Raw genomic sequence first — 21,812 nt, 5'->3', positions numbered from 1 at the left:
ATTAGTCGCCTTTTACGACAAGCAGAGTCACCTTTCACGGCAAGCATGGGTTGCTGAAGACCTATTCTACCCCGGAATCTTCACGGGTCGTATCACATCCGATTGAGCCCAGTAATTCTAGCACAGTTCGGCAAGGGTGTAAACTGGATCCGATCTAAATCCCTGATATACATATCTAGGTCACTGGGCCATGTGTTCGACAGTTGCCATTTTGTGGTTTAGCATGCCCTTTGTAGGTCTTACGATCCAGGTTAGAATTGGTATTCGGCATTTCATGCTTGTTGTAAGAGGTGACTAACGGGATCGGGTGGTCAGGCTGGCTGACTTCGTTGATGCATGTCATCGTATCCCAATTGCATGGATCGATGCTCATGATGTCAATCACTTTATTGTCTGGTCCAGACTTGATTATTTACAGACCGCCTATGCTGGTCATAAGTGGCTAGTAATGGATCGAGTGGTCAGACTTGGTGACATTGGCCCTGTTCCACAAAGCGATCTTAGTGCTAAGACTGCCGTAAGTCTATGTTAAATTATGGGAGTTACGGTTGTCTTAGCGCCACGATCGCTTTGTGGAACGGGGTCATGGTTGCTTGTTATCTACCCCGATAACATGGATTATTGCGCATAATATCAATCACTGGATTGTCTGGTCCAGACTCAGATTTTTTACAGACCGCCGTCATATGCCTGGAGGGGCGGTCGGGTAGCCTAGTGGTTAAAGCGTTCGCTCGTCATGCCTAAGACCCGGGTTTGAATCCCGACATGGGTACAATGTGTGACGCCCATTTCTGGTGTCCCCCGCCGTGATATTGCTGGAATATTGCTAAAAGCGGCGTAAAACCAAACTCACTCACTCACATATGCCTGGATTATTGCTAAGTGGGGTTTTGAACTACAAACAAACCAAAAAGGAAACACATTTTAAACAGAAAACACTCTAAAAGGAGAATATAATTGCCAAGAAGCTATTCTCAAAACTTTTGAGTTTCATCAAAAGTTTTAACCAAGTTTGTTCTCTATCACTTTATCTCTGATTGTATGGTTTAAATATGTGTTGCTACCACCCCCCCATATTTGTCGTTCTAAGTGGCCAAGCAGGGATTGATTTTGCTGTATGTAGGCAGCACCAGTGCAGCTAAAACATTACTAGTGCAGGTGACATTTTTTGCCAGGTTGCACACAGTGCAGGTAACAGTTATATTTGATAAAAGTAGAAAACTGAATTCTTTTAGAAATGGCTGCAAATCTTTATGAATCCAGGAAATAAAAGTTTTTGAAAATAGTGAAATACACAGTTTGTCTGAATGCAGTGAACTTGTAGAACTAATTCTTCACAATTACCACTAGAACAGTCACTCATGAGGGGGTCGGGTAGCCTAGAGGTTAAAGCGTTTGCTTGTCACGCCGAAGACCGGGTTCGATTCCTGACATGGGTATAATGTGTGAAGCAATTTCTGGTATTCCTCTCCATGATATTGCTGGAATATTGCTTAAAGTGGCGTAAAACCACACTCACTCACTCACTCATGAGGTTACAGTCACATCAAACAGACACTTCTTTTTGAAGTTGTTTACTGGATATCATGTGAAAAGCCACATGCAGATTTACCCAAAATAATATACTAGAGGCTCGCTGACTTTTTTTGCCATTTTTTAGTATGTCAAGATTGTTGACCAAATTTAGCCAATTACGATTGTATAAAATAGGATATATATAACAGTTAGGGATATATAGTTTATGCAGATGTTCCTATGCATACACAATAATATATAATGCATTCCACTTGTAGTAGGAGGCGACTAACGGGATCGGGTGGTCAGACTCGCTGACTTGGTTGAAGCATGTCATCGTATCCCTATTGTGTGGATCGATGCTCATGATGTCAATCACTGGATTGTCTGGTCCAGACTCGATTATTTACAGACCGCCGTCATAAAGCTGGAATATTGCTGAGTGCGGCGTTAAACAACAAACAAACAAACAAACAAACAATATTTAGAGCTGCAGGTAAGCTGCATTACCTAAGAAAAAAACTGCATTATCAATTTTCAGTTATATACAAATACACATCTGAAATTAAAAAAACAACTACAGTAGAACACGGATATAACGAACTACTAGGGACCAGAGAAATCAGTTCGTTATATCCGTTGTTCGTTATACACGTTTTTTCATTTTTCGATTTAGATACGAAATGTGTAGTCTGTGATTTTACTTTGGCCTCGTTTCGCTGACTGCATTCTTGAAACGGCATCGTTCAGATCCGCCAAGCTGTCAAAAACTGTTTGGTTTACAGACAAGATTACATGTACAGGTAAGATTAACACAATGCAAATTTAACAAGGTTGATCCGTCACCACTGATTGTATCGATTCGCCGCCATTGTTTTGATTCGCCGGTGATTGCATACAGCCAATTGTCAGTGACACTTGACACTGAGTGAGATTTCTCAGTTCGCTATACACGTCGCTAATAAGTGATAAATGGGCTTGTCGGTGATCAGGTATCAGTTCGCTGTATCCGTTAGTTCGCTATAGAGAGTTCGTTATATACGTAAATTTTATATGATTATATAGGAGATAAATCGGGGATTTTTTAACAGTTTGTTGTATCCGTTTGTTCGCTATATCCGTGTTCGTTATATCCGTGTTCGTTATATCCGTGTTCGTTATATCTGTGTTCTACTGTATACGATAACAACTATGTTTCCCTTTGAACTTGTGTACCTGTAATCTTCACAGATCGTTATTTCCTCTTTTCACAACTAGACTGTAGTGAATAATGCATAAAAAGGCGCTAGGTCATGTATGTATCGCTGGGGCGGCACTCGAACAGATACTAATTGATAGAAAATACAAGAGTCACCTTAAACAACATTTGAAACAGAATTATTTAAAAATTGTCTATTGGTGTAGAAATACCCAATAGGATGGGTCCACAGGAGTAGAAATCTATTGAATATGCAAAGGATACTATTAATACCCAATGGGGGCATGGGTGGCCAAGTTGTCTAAGGCGCCACAATTTGCTGTGCAGAGTTGCGTCCCTTGGGCACACCAGAAACCTATGATTGTGGGTTCGAATCCTGGTTCGCCCCAATTATGTTTCTAGGTTTGTCAGCACCATACCCGTGCTCATGGGTTTCACCGAAGTGGAAAAACGTCTGAGACCTGCATCACTTCGGGCTTTCCTCCCACATTAAGCTGACACGCCGTGATATAACTGGAATAATGTTAAAAAAGCGGTGTTAAACCCAACTCACTCACCCTCACTCAATTAATACCCAATGTGAATGTTAACTTGTCAGTAAATACTCAATGCTTCAGAAATGTACAGACCTCAAAGTTGGGACTAAAACGGTCGCCAATGTGACCTAATTTTCAACTTGTCTACAGTCTAAAATTCAGGGGTAGCCAAATGACTACCTTGAAAAATATCTTGTGGGACTAAATTCTACTGCTACACATATTTAGACACAAAAATAAACATGTCTGCTACTAATTGTACTCGGAAATAATTCCTCCTAAAGTCAACAATGACACAACATACATAAATATTAATGTAATTAGTATTTTATTTTAGTTGATAGTTTATTGGATAAGCAAGGATATACCTATATAATCTACAAACATAAATTGCATCATTTGAGTCACAAATAACAAAACTCAAGTATAGTTTCCACTAATATACAATAATAGTTATTTGATTAAAGATAATTTCAAATGCTTTTGGCTACCTACACTATTGGCTTGACTTCTTAATTTTGCCACTGGCTACCTGGAAAAAAACCACTTGTAGCCATACAGCTACTTGGTAAAAAATTAAACTTGGAGGCCTGAGTGTTTTTGGAGCCCTGAATAATATAATTACATCAAATCCAGTAGTTGTATACTACTACTGGCAAACTTGATACACACTTGGGTAAATCCTGATATACTGCGTGGATATACCCTTCATTTGTGTGTGACCTTGAGTGACCTTGACCCCCCTGCACTCGCCCCCACATGTGAGAGGAGGGGGGGGGGGGGGGGGGGGGGGTCTAGTCTGGTGGAATAGATACAGCCTGCTCCCAGCATCACACCACACATCCTTATCCAGGGCTAATGTGTGTACGCTATGGCACAGCACAGCACAGGGAAATGATTCACTCGTGTCGTGGTCATTTCTTTCTTGTTCAATTAGTTGTAGGACTGATTTTGTTATTTAGATTTTTTTTAGATTGTAGATATCACAGAATATATATTTTATTGTTATTGTGTAAAATAAAAAAATACCTGCAATATCAAAAACATTCAGAGGGGGGTGAATGAATGAATGAATGAATGAATGAATGAATGAATGAATGAATGAATGAATGAATGAATCTCTCACAACATGTCATACTAAGTGTAGTATCCTTTTAATGTGTAGTTATTGTATGAAACATTAACTTAATATTTAGATTGAGTTTCATATTATACAAACTACCTGCAATATCAAAAATATTTTATTCAGAGGAGGCTTATTGTAATGAATGATTGAATGAATGAATGAATGAATGAATGAATGAATGAATGAATGAATGAATCTCTCACAACATGACAGACTAAGTGTAATATCTTAATCAGCAGCTATTGAATGAAAATTATATTTAGATTTAATTTTGTATTATATGAAATACAAAACTGTTATTTCACCCTTACTCTGTAACTTGTTTAATAACCCATTACCGAGTTCATAAAAATCATATGTGCACTCGTGCAAATATTACTTCTTATGCACCAGTATTTTATTTCTGTCATCCAGATGACTTTGTTGACGTCGTTCGAATCTTATTGTGATGTAAGGTCAGAGGAGAAACGTCAAAGCTTAAGATTGTTGACGTCATTCGACAGTTGTGGTTTTCTTGGACAGTGGTGACGATCACTGCATTTTTCGAAAGGGGAGCTCAAAAGGATTAAGAAATAATGGGTAATTAGGAAATTATTACACTCACATGTGTGTCATACTGATTGTACCAAACTTGTGTAAGAATGCATGTATTACCCACGCTCTCGCTCAGGAAATACAAGAATTCTGACACATAAAACCAGTATGACACACGTGAGTGTGATCTTCTCTGTGTAGGGAGGTCGGGTAGCCTAGTGGTTAAAGCGTTCGCTCGTCACGCCGAAGACCCGGGTTCGATTCCCGACATGGGCCCATTTCTGGTGTCCCCCGCCGTGATATTGCTGGAATATTGCTAAAAGCGGGTAAAACCTCACTCACTCACTCACTCACTCACTCTTCTCTGTGTATTGCTGATAATACTGTTACAATAGTGAGGGATGTCATCGGTACCCCATAAAACTAACTTTTAGTCTCTGAAATGAACATTTTACAGATAAAAACAGTTGTTAAATTATTGTTATGAAATATAATATAAAGGAGCCCAGAGACTTTCTTCATTTTCAGATATTGCATGTATCTAGACTTGCCAAATAGTATAGACTTGCATGGGCTGTCTTGGATATATTTATTTCAGGGTCTGTATGAAAGACTACGTGCTATAGATACTGTAAGATGTATAGCTTTATAGTACATGTAATAGGTATTCTAATGTTATTTCCCGTTATTATAAGTACATGTACAAATAAGGTAGGTTTCAACTGTTTTTAAACAATTTATATTTTTTACCTTCATGCATGTATTTTGAAGTCAAACTGAATTTGTGCTTTAAAAAATGTTGATACAAAACGAGATGTGAGCTTGAAAAAACTCAGAGTAAAGAAGTTATATCATTGGGTAAGTTTTAACCGAATCACCGGTAGATTCCAAGACAATGTGTGTACAGCTGATTGCTATTTCCATCTTAGTTTACGAGAAAATACACAACTAATCTTAATCCCTGGATAAAAAAACAATGCCTAGCAGAACAAAAAATACAATTGAAACGGTAAATCAACATGTCTGGTGATTTTTTATCTCAAATTTCAAATTTGTACTGACCAAGTTTCTCATCACCCATTCGTTCATCGAAATTCGCTGAAGGGGTACGGTGTAATTTTTTACTTCGAATAATATTATTTTATTTTTTCCAAAATACTGAATCCGCTAGAGGGGGCTGCGCATTATACTTGGGTGCACACTATACTCAAGAAAATACGGTACTTATAAGTTATTTGGGCTGGAGTTGGTACGAATCAGGAATATGTTTTATAGTTGAGAAGGAGTATGGGTGTAAGCTGAGGAATATCGGGACACACTTTCCCCACAGTATTCTGTTATTGAGGGCGTATCTCCCATTGGTGAGCAGGATCTCTGCCTCACACTAACCCTGGCAGATGTGTACTGAGATGCAGGCTGCATGTACCACTGTGTTATTTATGGAGCATGAAGATCAATTTCAGATATTCGCGTACCTTGAACATGTTGGGGTGTTCTCGCACACCACACAGCATACTGGTGTCTCAACTCAACTTCTAGATTCAATTATGATGATACTCGCAAACTACCTATTGTTACTTTTTCTTTTAACAAAACAGACCAAATAAAAAAAATAATTGAAAATATTTTTTTAAATAATTATGATTTCATTCGTTGGAAACTTGGGATTTTTTTAATTTATTGTAAAGTAATATTGAAGTTGCATGACCTTTTGTAAAAGATCTTGTTAAACCTTCCACCCCTCATGTCAGAAATGGACTAATCCTTGGTGATATTAAAGTACTGGGTGTGTGTCAAAATAGGAATCTAACATTTTATCACAGAACACACCTATCAACCCTAAAGATATAAATGGACTTGCCCAACATGATGGCATATTGTGAGGTAAGTATAAATATAGGACTGGGTATTTTTTGCTTTGTACCATTTTCGCGATGCTGGTCCTGTCGGCTGTTGAAACCCTCACCGCTTTCCCCTCTCACAGTTTTAATAAGGTGAGAAATTGTGTAGATTTATAGAAAATTCTGCAAATTAGTAAAAATATTTTTCACATGCAGTCTATGACTCGTCCGTAACCTCAGTAGAACAATAAGTGTTAATTCATTTTTTTTCCGTTTGAAATGTCCGTCATTAGCTGAACTTTCTCTGAATTTCTATTTAAATGGTGTAAGTTTATTTGTACATTCATTAAGAAGCCGTGAGATCCTTCATTCTCTCCGACACAAGGTCTTGGCAAGTGACTTGGCTTGTGTTTTTTCAGCGGCCATGTTTGTTGACATGTGCACAACTCAACAGGTTGTTGAGAATGATTGGAGGTCATTATGAGACTGTTGTGTGTTAGACAGGGTATATTATAGTTGTGTTTTGTTCATGGTATTTAATACATGTAAAGTTTATTGCCAATGTCAACCCTATTTTCCTTGCACTTGCAGTGAAGGTCAGATAGTTGGTTTTTTTAATGAATTTTCTGAAAGGTATTTTTTAAAAGGATATTTGTAATTGACAGTTTAATAATTCACTAGTGTTGAGCCATTTCCTGAGATATTTGAAGTTTTTTTTATAAAGAATAATCCCTCTCAGGCCTCAAAGTTGCGACTAAAACAGTCGCCAATGCGACCTAAATTTCAGTTTGTCTACTGTCTAAAATTCAATGGTAGCCAAATGACTACCTAGAAAAATATCTTGTGGCGACTAAATTCTATTGCTACACATCTGTAGACACAAAAATGAGTAACAGCTGATCTCAGAAACACATCTGCTGATAATTGTACTCGCAAATAATTCCTTCTACAGTCGACAATGAACCAAAATACATAAAAAATTAATGTAATTCGTTCTTTATTTTAGTTGACAATGCTCATTGGATAAGCGAGGATATACCTATATAATCTAGTAACATAAATTGCATCATTGTTCAAGTCACAAGTAACAAATGTCAAGTACAGTTTCTATTAAGATACAATTTCAAGACTAGTGCTGTAACTTGTACATATTATAATAGTTATTTGATAATTTCAAATGCTTTTGGCTACCTACAATATTGACTTGACTTCTTGATTTTACCACTGGCTACCTGGAAAGAAATACTTGTAGCCATATGGCTGCTTGGTAAAATTTTAAACTTTGAGGCCTGCCTCTAGTACTGACTAATAATTATGCAAAATGTAGTTTTTTTGGTACTTGTCTTATTTACTGAATTACTTTTAAGAAACATCTTAGTTTTGAATAGGTTTTTAGTCATTGCGCTTTTGTAATATGAAAATTTATTTAACTTGAATAATCAGAACTGATAGTAATTTTTCATTAAGCTGAAAAACCTTTGCAATTATCATATACTTGAAATGACGTGGATGTTTTCTGTGTCAAACACTGTGACCTGTTTATCCCAAATATTTCTATATTTACATCCAAATTACTAATTAGACTTAAAACAGATAACATTCCTTTTATTAAAAAATGTCAGCTAATTTTCCAAACATGTTGATAAACGTCTACTTGCCATGAATTTATCAGGACATCTAAAGTGAGGTTGTTAGGAAAGTATTCCATCAGCTGCAGTGCGGATCGGACTGAGATGCACTTGGCAAGTGGTTGCATACTTCTGTTGTTGTCTCCAATTACTTGCATGTTACTTGCACATGACATGCATGCCGATTGCACCTTCAGTGCTGTAGACAGAAGCTAGCAGCTGGGAACAAATCACCGCCTCATCCAGAAACTTATCCATCTCTTGGAACCGGCTCATATGTTCTAGAATGTGTAGGAGAAGTGTATACAGAATTCATATTTTCTTGCCAGCATGGATATATCTAGACTTTCTCGGGGGCCGATATTTGGCTCAAAGTTTGATGCAAATGTCAGTGACATTTCCCAAATTAGAATTAAAAATTTGTCATATTATTATGGTAATGACTAATGTTTTTAGGGTAATAACTAATGTTATTGTGGTTATGACTAATGTTATTGTGGTTATGACTAATGTTATTGTGGTTATGGGTAATGTTATTGTGGTTATGACTAATGTTATTGTGGTTATGGCTAATGTTATTAGGGTAATAACTAATGTTATTGTGGTTATGGGGGCACGGGTGGACCAGTCGTCTAAGGCGCCGCGATTCGCTGTGCAGAGTTGCGTCCCTTGGGCACACCAGAAACCTATAATTGTGGGTTCCAATCCAAGTTCGCCCCGATTATGTTTCTAGGTTTGTCAGCACCATACCCGTGCTCGTGGGTTTCACCGAAGTGGTAAACGTCTGAGACCTGCATCACTTCGGGCTTTCCTCCCACATTAAACTGACACGCCGTGATATAACTGGAATAATGTTAAAAGCGGCGTTAAACCCAACTCACTCACTATTGTGGTTATGACTAATGTTATTGTGGTTATGGCTTATGTTATTAGGGTAATAACTAATGTTATTGTGGTTATGGCTTATGTTATTAGGGTAATAACTAATGTTATTGTGGTTATGGCTTATGTTATTAGGGTAATAACTAATGTTATTTCTTTGCAAAGGTGACCTGTATATCACTGATAACATGCAGGACCAATAAACAAGAAGCTGTAATGTTAAGTTGGACATGGAATGTTACAATACCCCTGAATTATCAAAAGATGGACTTTTAAGAAAACCACAAGTTTGAACAAATCTACATTTTTCCCTATTTGTCTGCCAGGGCATTTAGTTTGAAATCCTAGTTAAATCCCTGGTCAATATTTCTCTCAATAAGAGAATGAGTAATTTTATTTTTGGACAGCATCCACTGTAACTATCTCAATATATCTCAATTCTATTTGATGATTCATCCTATTTGGATGCAATGCGATGACGTTCTATTTTGTGTCCATTTTTATGAAGTTGTCTTGGGTCAACGTCAGAATTACACGGTTATGGATCAACCAAGTCAGTAAGCCTGACCACCCGATCTCGTTTGTCACCTTTTACGACAAGCATAGTCGCCTTTTACGGCAAGCATGGGTTGCTGAAGACCTATTCTACCCCAGATCTTCCCGGGTCTTATTTATCAATGAGTATCTACGGGGTTTTGCAGTTACCTGATTATCACTACCTTACCCCCTTTCATAAAACATATGCTAAATCCGATTGCATGTTAGAACACGCCAAACTTAACCTGTCATGTGAGTAAAACAGTCTGGTTGATAGCACCATCGACATGGAGAATTTCATAAAATTAGAAATGATTCTGTCGCATGACGTCACACTGGCTGTTACATGACATCATAATCAATGTAACCGTTGCATGACGTCACAATGGCTGTTACGTGACATAAAGAATGTAACTATCGATGTAACGTGACGTCATGAACAATGTTACTGTCGCATGACGTCACAATGGCTGTTACGTGACATAAAAAAGAATGTAACTTTTGTATGACGTTATAATGGCTGTTATGTGACATCATGGACAATGTAACTATTGCATGACATCACAATGGCTTTAACATGACGTCATAATCAGTGTAACTGTCCAATGATGTCACAATGGCTGTAACATGACGTTATTATCAGTGTAACTGTCACATGACGTCACAATGACTTTTACATGACGTCATAATCAATGTAACTGTTCTATAATGTCACAATGGCTGTTACATGACGTCATAATCAATGTAACTGTTCCATGACGTCACAATGGCTGTTACATGACGTCATAATCAATGTAACTGTTCCATGACGTCACAATGGCTGTTACATGATGTCATAATCAATGTAACTGTTCCATGACATCACAGTGGCTGTTACATGATGTCATAATCAATGTAACTGTTCCATGACGTCACAATGGCTGTTACATGACGTCATAATCAATGTAACTGTTCCATGACGTCACAATGGCTGTTACATGATGTCATAATCAATGTAACTGTTCCATGACGTCACAATGGCTGTTACATGATGTCATAATCAATGTAACTGTTCCATGACATCACAGTGGCTGTTACATGATGTCATAATCAATGTAACTGTTCCATGACGTCACAATGGCTGTTACATGATGTCATAATCAATGTAACTGTTCCATGACGTCACAGTGGCTGTGACATGACATCATAATCAATGTAACTGTTCCATGACGTCACAATGGCTGTTACGTGACGTCATGAACAATGTAACTGTTCCATGACGTCACAATGGCTGTTACGTGATGTCTTGAAAAATGTAACTGTTCCATGATGTCACAGTGGATTGTTACGTGACGTCATGATCAATGTAACTGTTGCATGACGTCACAATGGCTGTTGCGTGACGTCATGAACAATGTAACTGTCGCATGACGTCACAATGGCTGTTACATGACGTCATAATCAATGTTATTGTCGCATGATATCACACTGGCTGTTACGTGACGTCATGAACAATGTAACTGTCGCATGTCACAATGGCTGTTACATGACGTCATGAACAATGTAACTGTCACATGACGCACAATGGCTGTTAAATGACATCATAAACAATGGAAAAAATGTCAGGAATAATCAGTCGTTGTGTTTATTTTTAAACGTCATAAATGCCTATGTTGACTTGTGAAAAGCCTTAGCTTGTTGTTTGATTATTAAATGTCAGCATATTGTTTTTGAGATCAAACCTAGCAAGGCCACGGAAGCCTCAAACAGAGACTTGTCAAACTATTCCATGCATAAAAAATAACAGGCAATATATATATAGCAAAAACTGAAATTCTGATGTAGATCCACTTTTGATTGATGGGTTTTACAAGACAAACACAGGGCTTGATTTAGCTTTATAAAACATGCACCAGTGCAACCTATCATTAAATAATGCAACCTAATATTTATGTCACCATGCACTAAGTGCATCTTAAAAAGAATCGTGTCTGTCTAACTCTTACTTTTCCACACCACAACTGTCTTGGAACACATTCAATGCCTCTAAGGTATATTTATCACACTACACCAATAATGTCTGTATTGTGTGACTTGTCATGCTTTGGTGGGTATGACATTATCAAAGTGTGGGTACTTCAAGATCATGTTCACATGTTACGTTTTTCAGCAATACGTCATTAACTTACGTGACACTGACAGCAGACCGACCTGTTTCAACGTTGATAAACTTACGGGACCAGGGTGTTTGGTGCAACTGGGTTTTCATGGTAACAAGAAGTACAACTGGAGTGGTAAATCATCAGGTCTAAAGATGTCTTATCACAAATTTCACGTTTCTTTTCGCCATGTTTGTTATCTCCTGTTGGTCCACCTGAAGCCATGAATGTAGTTTTTGACTGCATAATACACAGAGTAGCAAATACACACAGAAAATGAAATACTTTGCCTGATTTTGATACAGTTATTGATCAAGATGGACATTAGTGCAGATGGATGTTGTTAGGTGTATTCCCACAAGGCTTTGACTTGAAATAACTGCAGACTATTTGTTATTTAAATCCAATAACAGGCTTTGAAATTAACCAATCTCATTCAAATCAGATCTTAGTTTTCGCTACCGCTAAACAAAGATCTGAGGACATCCCATTACGGGTCACGTCAGAACGACCTTTCGTGAATTTTGACTGACCAATGAAATGACTCACAAGAAATCGACATTAGCCAATCAGAAGGCAGCTTTCTCGAGCTTTACGACACTAGTTTCAAACTGGCGACTACGCCTAGAAACATATTTTGACGTATTCTCCATTAAAAATTTTAAAACTGATAAGAAGAACATTCTGGAATGGCTTATAGATGGCCTAGATTGTATGGATATAACTATAAAACCCGTAGCTGGTTTGGAATTCCCCGTGTTAAATATTTCGTGGTTGCATGATTAGAAAACACATTCCGACAGTCACTTTCATGATCTGGTAAGCGGCGCTGTGATTGGTTGGATGCAAGGTCGCTCTGACGTGACCCTTAATGGGATGTCCTCAGATCTTTGTTTTAGCGATAGCGAGAACTAAGATCTGATTTTAATGAGATTGTTAAATTAACATAATCAGTGTCTCTGCCTGCTCTTGAAACTAACAGTCCTGCTGGACGGGCAACTCTAAAAATTACCAGTCACCTCTAATTTTGTAATGACTTCATCTCTAAAGTAACATAGTGAGATCTGCATGTCCTTCACACATAGTTCAGTCACTATTTTGTATATTTTTTTCTAACATTTTGAGACTAAGTCACTACAAATATATATTTAACCTCAAAGCAAAGTGTGGGGCGGTGAGGTAGCCTAGTGGTTAAAGCGTTCGCTCATCACGCCGAAGACCCGGGTTTGATTCCCGACATGGGTACAATGTGTGAAGCCCATTTCTGGTGTCCCCCGCCGTGATGTTGCTGGAATATTGCTAAAAGCGGCGTTAAACCATACTTACTCACTCACTCAAAGCAAAGTGAAAGGTTATTTCATTTCACTAAATATAGACAAGCGGAAAACCTGATGGTAACAGACAAACTGACTTTATTCGAAAAATATACTTAAATGAATATTGCCAATGTTTTGTTCAACAACAAAGATCGATAAAGTACCTTATTTGCCAGTCCACAGGGACTGGCAGTCACATGAATTACCGACCGACTGGTAAAAAACTAGTACTTCCTGGTAAACAGGAACACTGCATAATTTTTGCAAGTCATATTCAAGTGGTTATTTCTGAAACATTCCATGTATAGCGTAGACTGTACCCATAACGCTGACTTTCATGAAATATGGACAAATGCGCTTATTTCTGCCTGTGAAAAAAACTTTGAGTCGATTTCTGTAATAAGGAGATGGAAGGTAATCAAAACCGTAGAAATGGAACTTTCCCGTTCCCATCATCTAAATAGCATGTGCCACATGATAGCACGCACATCTTCAGTTATAAAAATCACATTACAGTGTTCGAAATCATTTTAGAACTCAACAAGACAGGAGGGCAGGTGACCCAGAAATGTTGCCTGCCCATCTTCGAAGATACCTGCCCCCATTCAGACATTATAAATATTGAAAAGTCGTGAAAAATAAGAGACAAATCACGTTCTGATTCAGTAGAAATAATGCAACAATTACCAGAGAATCTACGAGGAGTTATGATTATACTGAATATGTAAGTAGTTTTAAAATTTTCTGACAGACAGTCGGGCAGGTAGAGAAAAAGTTTATGCAGCCCGACAGAAAAGTTACCAGCCACAGACAGGCGGGCAGGTAGTTATTTCGAACAGTTCTGGTGTCACATTAAAAAATTTTAGTCATCAAAATTGATAAGGCTTTTATCAGTTGTTTTCTACCCACCAGACATAAACCCATATTCCCCAATTTGAAACTTGTTTAATATGACACTATGTGCTATGGATTCACAATTATCTACAGGTTATGCCTTTTAAAAAAAAAAATGCTACAATAGGTTTTAATGTCGTATTTTGGAGAAGGAATGACGGATTGTAAGCAATGACCAAACTGAATGTGCTTCATCATGTTGTTTGGATGTTTGTTTACACAGGAATTAGTCATGTGACATCCCACACGTCATGTGACAAAGTCCCACACGTATGTTTTTGATGTTTCCTAACAAGAGATAATTTTGTTATTATTTTTATATAAATATTTCTCTCTTCCAATAAAAACGAGCAAAAGTAAAATGAGTCACGATCCTGTGGGTGTTGGCAATGATTGGTCCACAATAACCGGTCACCAGCCTCATTTTTCAGATGAGTTTGTTTGTTTGTTTGTTGTTTAACTCGGTACTCTGCAATTTACTATTACATGACTCTAAAAATTACCAGTCACCTCTAATTTTGTAATGACTTCATCTCTAAAGTAACATAGTGAGATCTGCATGTCCTTCACACATAGTTCAGTCACTATTTTGTATATTTTTTTCTAACATTTTGAGACTAAGTCACTACAAATATATATTTAACCTCAAAGCAAAGTGTGGGGCGGTGAGGTAGCCTAGTGGTTAAAGCGTTCGCTCATCACGCCGAAGACCCGGGTTTGATTCCCGACATGGGTACAATGTGTGAAGCCCATTTCTGGTGTCCCCCGCCGTGATGTTGCTGGAATATTGCTAAAAGCGGCGTTAAACCATACTTACTCACTCACTCAAAGCAAAGTGAAAGGTTATTTCATTTCACTAAATATAGACAAGCGGAAAACCTGATGGTAACAGACAAACTGACTTTATTCGAAAAATATACTTAAATGAATATTGCCAATGTTTTGTTCAACAACAAAGATCGATAAAGTACCTTATTTGCCAGTCCACAGGGACTGGCAGTCACATGAATTACCGACCGACTGGTAAAAAACTGGTACTTCCTGGTAAACAGGAACACTGCATAATTTTTGCAAGTCATATTCAAGTGGTTATTTCTGAAACATTCCATGTATAGCGTAGACTGTACCCATAACGCTGACTTTTATGAAATATGGACAAATGCGCTTATTTCTGCCTGTGAAAAAAACTTTGAGCCGATTTCTGTAATAAGGAGATGGAAGGTAATCAAAACCGTAGAAATGGAACTTTCCCGTTCCCATCATCTAAATAGCATGTGCCACATGATAGCACGCACATCTTCAGTTATAAAAATCACATTACAGTGTTCGAAATCATTTTAGAACTCAACAAGACAGGAGGGCAGGTGACCCAGAAATGTTGCCTGCCCATCTTCGAAGATACCTGCCCCCATTCAGACATTATAAATATTGAAAAGTCGTGAAAAATAAGAGACAAATCACGTTCTGATTCAGTAGAAATAATGCAACAATTACCAGAGAATCTACGAGGAGTTATGATTAAACTGAATATGTAAGTAGTTTTAAAATTTTCTGACAGACAGTCGGGCAGGTAGAGAAAAAGTTTATGCAGCCCGACAGAAAAGTTACCAGCCACAGACAGGCGGGCAGGTAGTTATTTCGAACAGTTCTGGTGTCACATTAAAAAATTTTAGTCATCAAAATTGATAAGGCTTTTATCAGTTGTTTTCTACCCACCAGACATAAACCCATATTCCCCAATTTGAAACTTGTTTAATATGACACTATGTGCTATGGATTCACAATTATCTACAGGTTATGCCTTTTACACACAAAAAATGCTACAATAGGTTTAAATATTGTATTTTGGAGAAGGAATGACCGATAGTAGGCAATAACAAAACTGAATGTGCTTCATCATCTTGTTTGGATGTTTGTTTACACGGGAATTAGTCATGTGACATCCCACATGTATGTTTTTGATGTTTCCTAACAAGAGATAATTTGGTTATTATTTTCATATAAATATTTCTCTCGTCCAATAAAAACGAGCAAAAGTAAAACGAGTCACGATCCTGTTGGTGTTGGCGATAATTGGTCCACAATAACCGGTCACCAGCCTCATTTTTCAGATGTGTTTGTTGTTTAACTCTGTGCTCTTCAATTTACTATTACATGACGGCGGTCTGTAAATATTCGAGTCTGGACCAGACAATCCAGTAGATGACATCTTGAGTATCGATCTATGCCATTGGGATACGATGACATTCATCCACCAGGTCACCGAGTCTGACCATCCGATTCCATTAGTCGCCTCTTACACCAAGCCTAGTCGCCCTTTTCGGAAATGTGAAATGAGTGAGTGAGTGAGAGTGAGTGAGTGAGTGAGTGAGTGAGTGAGTGAGTGAGTGAGTGAGTGAGTGAGAGTGAGTGAGTGAGAGAGAGTGTGAGTGAGTGAGTGAGAGTGAGTGAGAGAAAGTGTGAGTGAGTGAGAGTGAGAGAGAGTGAGAGTGAGGGAGGGAGGGAGAGAGAAAAAGAGTGTGAGAGAGTGAGAGAGAGAGTGAGGGAGGGAGGGAGAGAGAGAAAGAGAGTGAGTGAGAGAGAGAATTGTGCAGGGATTTGGAAGTTCACACACTGGACATTTGATATTTGATCATTCCTTGCTCTGGTGCAGAATGTGTTTCTTCAGTGCCATTTATTGACAGAAGCATACGTACTGATATCAATTTTAGATCATCAAGTGGATATATGTAAGAATCAGCTAAATATTTTCATTTCATTGAACAGAGCTCCAGATAACTTTTTGAACAGTTGAGTTTTTACTCCAGGGTTTCTATTTTAATTTGGTTATAACATTTTTCATTGGGTAACCAATATTGTTTCACTCGCCCATTCACCACTCTATTGGGTTATTCCCCAAATTAGTGAACATTTTAAGATTTAAAAAAAATTAAATAATAATTTAGATGTATATAACTGTTCTGAATATATAGGCTTGACTCAGAAAGTTAATTAGCTCGTAATTGTGTTTCGGAAATTAGCTCCGTTGTACGCATGCTGAAAAAGCTTCATTGAGTATTTACACATTTGTGTTTTTCATTCAATGCATACGTTTCTGTACCCAATTAAGATAATTGAAAGTAATTGGGTTTTGAATATTTTTGGGGAGTATTTTATGCGTATGCGCAGCGTATCTGTAGCCCTGATTGAAAGACTTCAAGTTTACACTTGTCATAGTATGTTTTATTGATGAAGGAAAACGTGTACCATATTCACCCTAATAACGGTCCCTGGCAGTTAGAAATTTGACAAAGTAGATGCTTTTTAAACCCATATTAAATATGCAATAAATTTTCAAAGATTGAGAGGCAGTGAACGAGACAAGGGAGTTAACTGACTTTAAAAGTCCAGATTTCACCCTTATCGAACTAGGCTACAATTATGGAATTATATTTTGGTTGGACTAACGAGTCTATGTATAGTCCAATCAAATTCGCGTAACGAAATTGACATCTGGTTTATAAACAACATGGATTTCAACGTGCAGATTTCGGTCGACTTTTAGGATTTTTAAAGTATATTTTCCCATTTTTACTGTTCTCACAAGATTTGATGCGCTTCAAGAAGGAAGACCCGTTTATTCACACTAAAGATCTTGATAATCGATCAGATCATCTTGACTGGGCGTGGCCATTTTGTTTAAAGCAATTGCAAGTGATATGAGTAATGGAATCTGATTGGTCAGTAGGATGGACATAGAAGGGACACTGGTTTTGCTATAATCGAGCCCAGAAATTCCAGCGTATCGGCAAGGGTTGAAACTCGACTTTAAACTCTCTTGCCTCGGGAAGATGGGGTAGAATAGGCCTTCAGCAACCCATGCTTGCCATAGGGAGTGACTATGCTTGTCGTAAAAGGCGACTTACAGGATCGGGTGGTCAGGTTCGCAGACTTGGTTCATGCATTTCATCGGATCCCTAATGCCTAGATTGCTGCTCATGATGTTAATCACTGGATTGTCTGGTCCAGACTCGTTTGTTTGTTTTACAGACCGCCGTCATGTAGCTGGAAAACGACAAACAAACATACAAACATGGGGATGTTTGTGAGGATTAATTACAGATGAGTTGAAGAGTTGGATAGGGGGCCCTAATTGAAGCAGGGCTATAAACACGGTGAATATGGTAACTTAATGCATACACCTGCAATAGACTGTAACTGACAGCTATAAAATCTCTCGAATGTTCTTTATGCTGTGAAGGATGCAGGGGAAGAGCAGCCATCTCGCTCCGACACCAGTCAGATGTAGGGGGGATCATCTTGCTGTTCCCTTGCCAAGTTGGGGAGTCGTGACATTCACCTAGTTCCTCCTCCTGATAGCATTGGCATTATCTTGTACTGGGAGGTGCTCCTATGTAATCCTACACACATGGGCTCTCTTCTCTCAGTCTGTGGTGGGCGGTGGGTGAGTGAGTGAGTGGGCGGTGAGTGGGTGACTGAGTGAGTGGATGGTGGGCGGTGGGTGAGTGAGTGGGCGGTGAGTGGATGACTGAGTGAGTGGATGGTGGGCGGTGGGTGAGTGAGTGAGTGGGCGGTGAGTGGGTGACTGAGTGAGTGGATGGTGGGTGAGTGAGTGAGTGAGTGGGTGGTGGGTGAGTGAGTGAGTGAGTGGGCGGTGGGTGAGTGAGTGGGCGGTGGTTGAGTAAGTTTGTGGGTGGGCAGTGAGTGAGTGAGTGGGTGGTGGGTGAGTGAGTGTGTGGGTGGGCGGTGGGTGAGTGAGTTAGTGGGTGGACGGTGGGTGAGTGAGTGAGTGAGTGAGTGAGTGAGTGGGCGGTGGGTGAGTGAGTGGGCGGTGGGTGAGTAAGTTAGTGGGTGGACGGTGGGTGAGTGAGTGAGTGAGTGGGTGGTGGGTGAGAGTGAGTGAGTGAGTGGGCGGTGGGTGAGTGAGTGGGCGGTGGGTGAGTAAGTTAGTGGGTGGGCAGTGAGTGAGTGAGTGGGTGGTGGGTGAGTGTGTGGGTGGGCGGTGGGTGAGTGAGTTAGTGGGTGGGCGGTAGGTGAGTGAGTGAGTGGGTGGGTGGTGGGTGTGTGAGTGTGTGGATAGGCGGTGGGTGAGTTGGTTGGCATAGGGTGAGTAAGTGGGTGGGCAGTGGGTGGGCGGTGGGTGAGTGAGTGAGTGAGTGAGTGGGTGGTGGGTGAGTGAGTGGGCAGTGGGTGAGTGAGTGAAGGGGTGACTGAGTGAGTTGGTGGTGGATGAGTGGGTGGGCGGTGAGTGAATGGGTGGTGGATGAGTGGGTGGGCGGTAAATGAGTGGGGGGTGGGTGATTGGGTGGGCGGTGAGTGAGGGGGTGAGTGGGTGGGTGGTGAGTGAGTGAGTGCGATGAGTGAGTGGGGGTTGGGTGAGTGGGTTGGCGGTGAGTGAGTGAGTGGGTGGTGAGTAAGTGAGTGAGTGGGTGGTGAGTGAGTGAGTGGGTGGTGAGTGGGTGGTGAGTGAGTGATTGGGTGGTGAGTGAGTGGGTGGTGAGTGAGCGAGCGGGTGGTTGGTGAGTGAGCGAGTGGGTGGTGAGTGAGCGAGTGAGTGGGTGGTGAGTAAGTGAGCGAGCGGGTGGTGGGTGAGTGAGTGAGTGGGTGGTGAGTGAGTGAGTGGGTGGTGAGTGAGTGAGTGGGTGGTGAGTGGGTGGTGAGTGAGTGAGTGAGTGAGTGAGTGGGTGGTGAGTGAGTGAGTGGGTGGTGAGTGAGCGGGTGGTGGGTGAGTGAGTGAGTGGGTGGTGAGTGAGTGGGTGGTGGTGAGTGAGTGAGTGAGTGAGTGAGTGGGTGGTGAGTGAGTGAGTGGGTGGTGAGTGAGTGGGTGAGTGAGTGAGTGAGTGAATGAGTGGGTGGAGAGTGAGTGGGTGGTGAGTGAGTGGGTGGTGGGTGAGTGAGTGAGTGAGTGAGTGGGTGGAGAGTGAGTGGGTGGTGGGTGAGTGAGTGGGTGGTGAGTGAGTGAGTGAGTGAGTTGGTGGTGAGTGAGTGAGTGAGTGGGTGGTGAGTGAGTGGGTGGTGAGTGAGTGAGTTAGTGGGTGGTGAGTGAGTGGTGAGTGAGTGGGTGGTGAGTGAGTGAGTGAGTGGGCGATGAATGAGTGAGTGAGTGAGTGAGTGAATGAGTGGGTGGAGAGTGAGTGGGTGGTGAGTGAGTGGGTGGTGGGTGAGTGAGTGAGTGAGTGGGTGGAGAGTGAGTGGGTGGTGAGTGAGTGAGTGAGTGGGTGGTGAGTGAGTGGGTGGTGAGTGAGTGAGTGGGTGGTGAGTGAGTCAGTGAGTGAGTGGGTGGTGAGTGAGTGAGTGAGTGAGTGGTGAGTGAGTGGGTGGTGAGTGAGTGAGTGAGTGGGCGGTGAATGAGTGAGTGAGTGAGTGGGTGAGTGAGTGGGTGGTGAGTGAGTGGGTGGTGAGTGAGTGAGTGAGTGAGTGGGTGGTGAGTGAGTGGGTGTAAGGAGATTGTGTGAATTTGTCCTGGGAGTTGCTCCACTGTAATCTTCCACACATGGACTCTCTTCTCTACCTCTGTCTGTGGTGGGTTTGTGAGTGTATGGTGAGTGAGTGGATGGCAGAATGAGTGAGTGAGTGAGTGTAAGGGAGATTTTGTTTGTACTGGGAGTTTTTCCTTCTCCACAGCGATTTTACATTTTGAGCACCTCTCTTCCCCCTTTTATTCATATCATGACCAACAGGTTTTCTGGGTTGGAATAACGGCATTATACAACCAACCAACAAACAAACAAACAAACAAACAAACAAACAAACATAGCTCACTGATCATGCAAATAAGGTGTGAACTTTAATCCAAGACACAGCCAACATTACACAGCCATCCAATACAGGTGGTGGTCTGTGCCTACGGCACATCAGAATGACATATTTGAAACTTAATAAACAAATTAAATCAAGAAGTTGGTTTCATTGTTGACATTTTAGTTCCACAGACATATAGACATAACATGTATGATTATGTATTATTTTGACAATACTCATGACTAGGTCTGCAACGAATACACTATGAGGTGAATACGATTCGTATCACGAATATGGGGTAAAGAATACAAATATTAATTCACAAATACAATAACAAGTCAGCAGTCGATGTATTATTTGTAATATTCAGTGAAACTTTAACATAAATTTTTTGACATGGTTTGTTAATTATAAATATATTATACATTTATATACTGCATTTATACAGGTTCTAGTATCTGCTCAAATGCTACAATGACCCCAATACTGTTAAATTAAATATTATAAGAGTGTTGTCTTTGAAGAAATCTATACATATCATATGTTCTTATGGATATTTTAGGGGGCACGGGTGGCCCAGTGGTCTAAGGCGCTGCGATTCGCTGTGCAGAGTTGCGTCCCCTGGGCATGCCAGAAACCTATGATTGTGGGTTCGAATCCCGGTTCACCCCAATTATGTTTCTAGGTTTGTCAGCACCATACCCGTGCTCGTGGGTTTCACCGAAGTGGTAAACGTGTGAGACCTGCATCACTTCGGGCTTTCCTCCCACATTAAGCTGACACACCGCGATGTAACTGGAATACTGTTTAAAGCAACGTTAAACCCAACTCACTCACTCACTCACTATGGATATTTTAGGTACAGAGTATGTAAATGCACATATTTGCCTATTCATAAATATTCGATTCTAATGGCAACGAATGAC

The 21,812-nt window shown here is 40.0% G+C and overlaps 1 protein-coding gene across 1 annotated transcript in view; it reads left to right on the top strand.

Moving 5' to 3' along the window:
- LOC124124414 (titin-like) overlaps window positions 1-21,812 on the top strand; it is a 158,951-nt gene that overhangs the window by 4,087 nt on the left and 133,052 nt on the right. The window lies entirely within an intron of this gene.

Source organism: Haliotis rufescens, unplaced genomic scaffold, assembly GCF_023055435.1.
Source record: "Haliotis rufescens isolate VD_foot unplaced genomic scaffold, xgHalRufe1.0.p SCAF_14, whole genome shotgun sequence".
NCBI classification, from domain to species: Eukaryota; Metazoa; Mollusca; class Gastropoda; order Lepetellida; family Haliotidae; genus Haliotis; species Haliotis rufescens.
The sequence above is the reverse complement of the archived record's forward strand: the minus strand, read 5'-3'. Positions and strand labels throughout refer to the sequence as shown.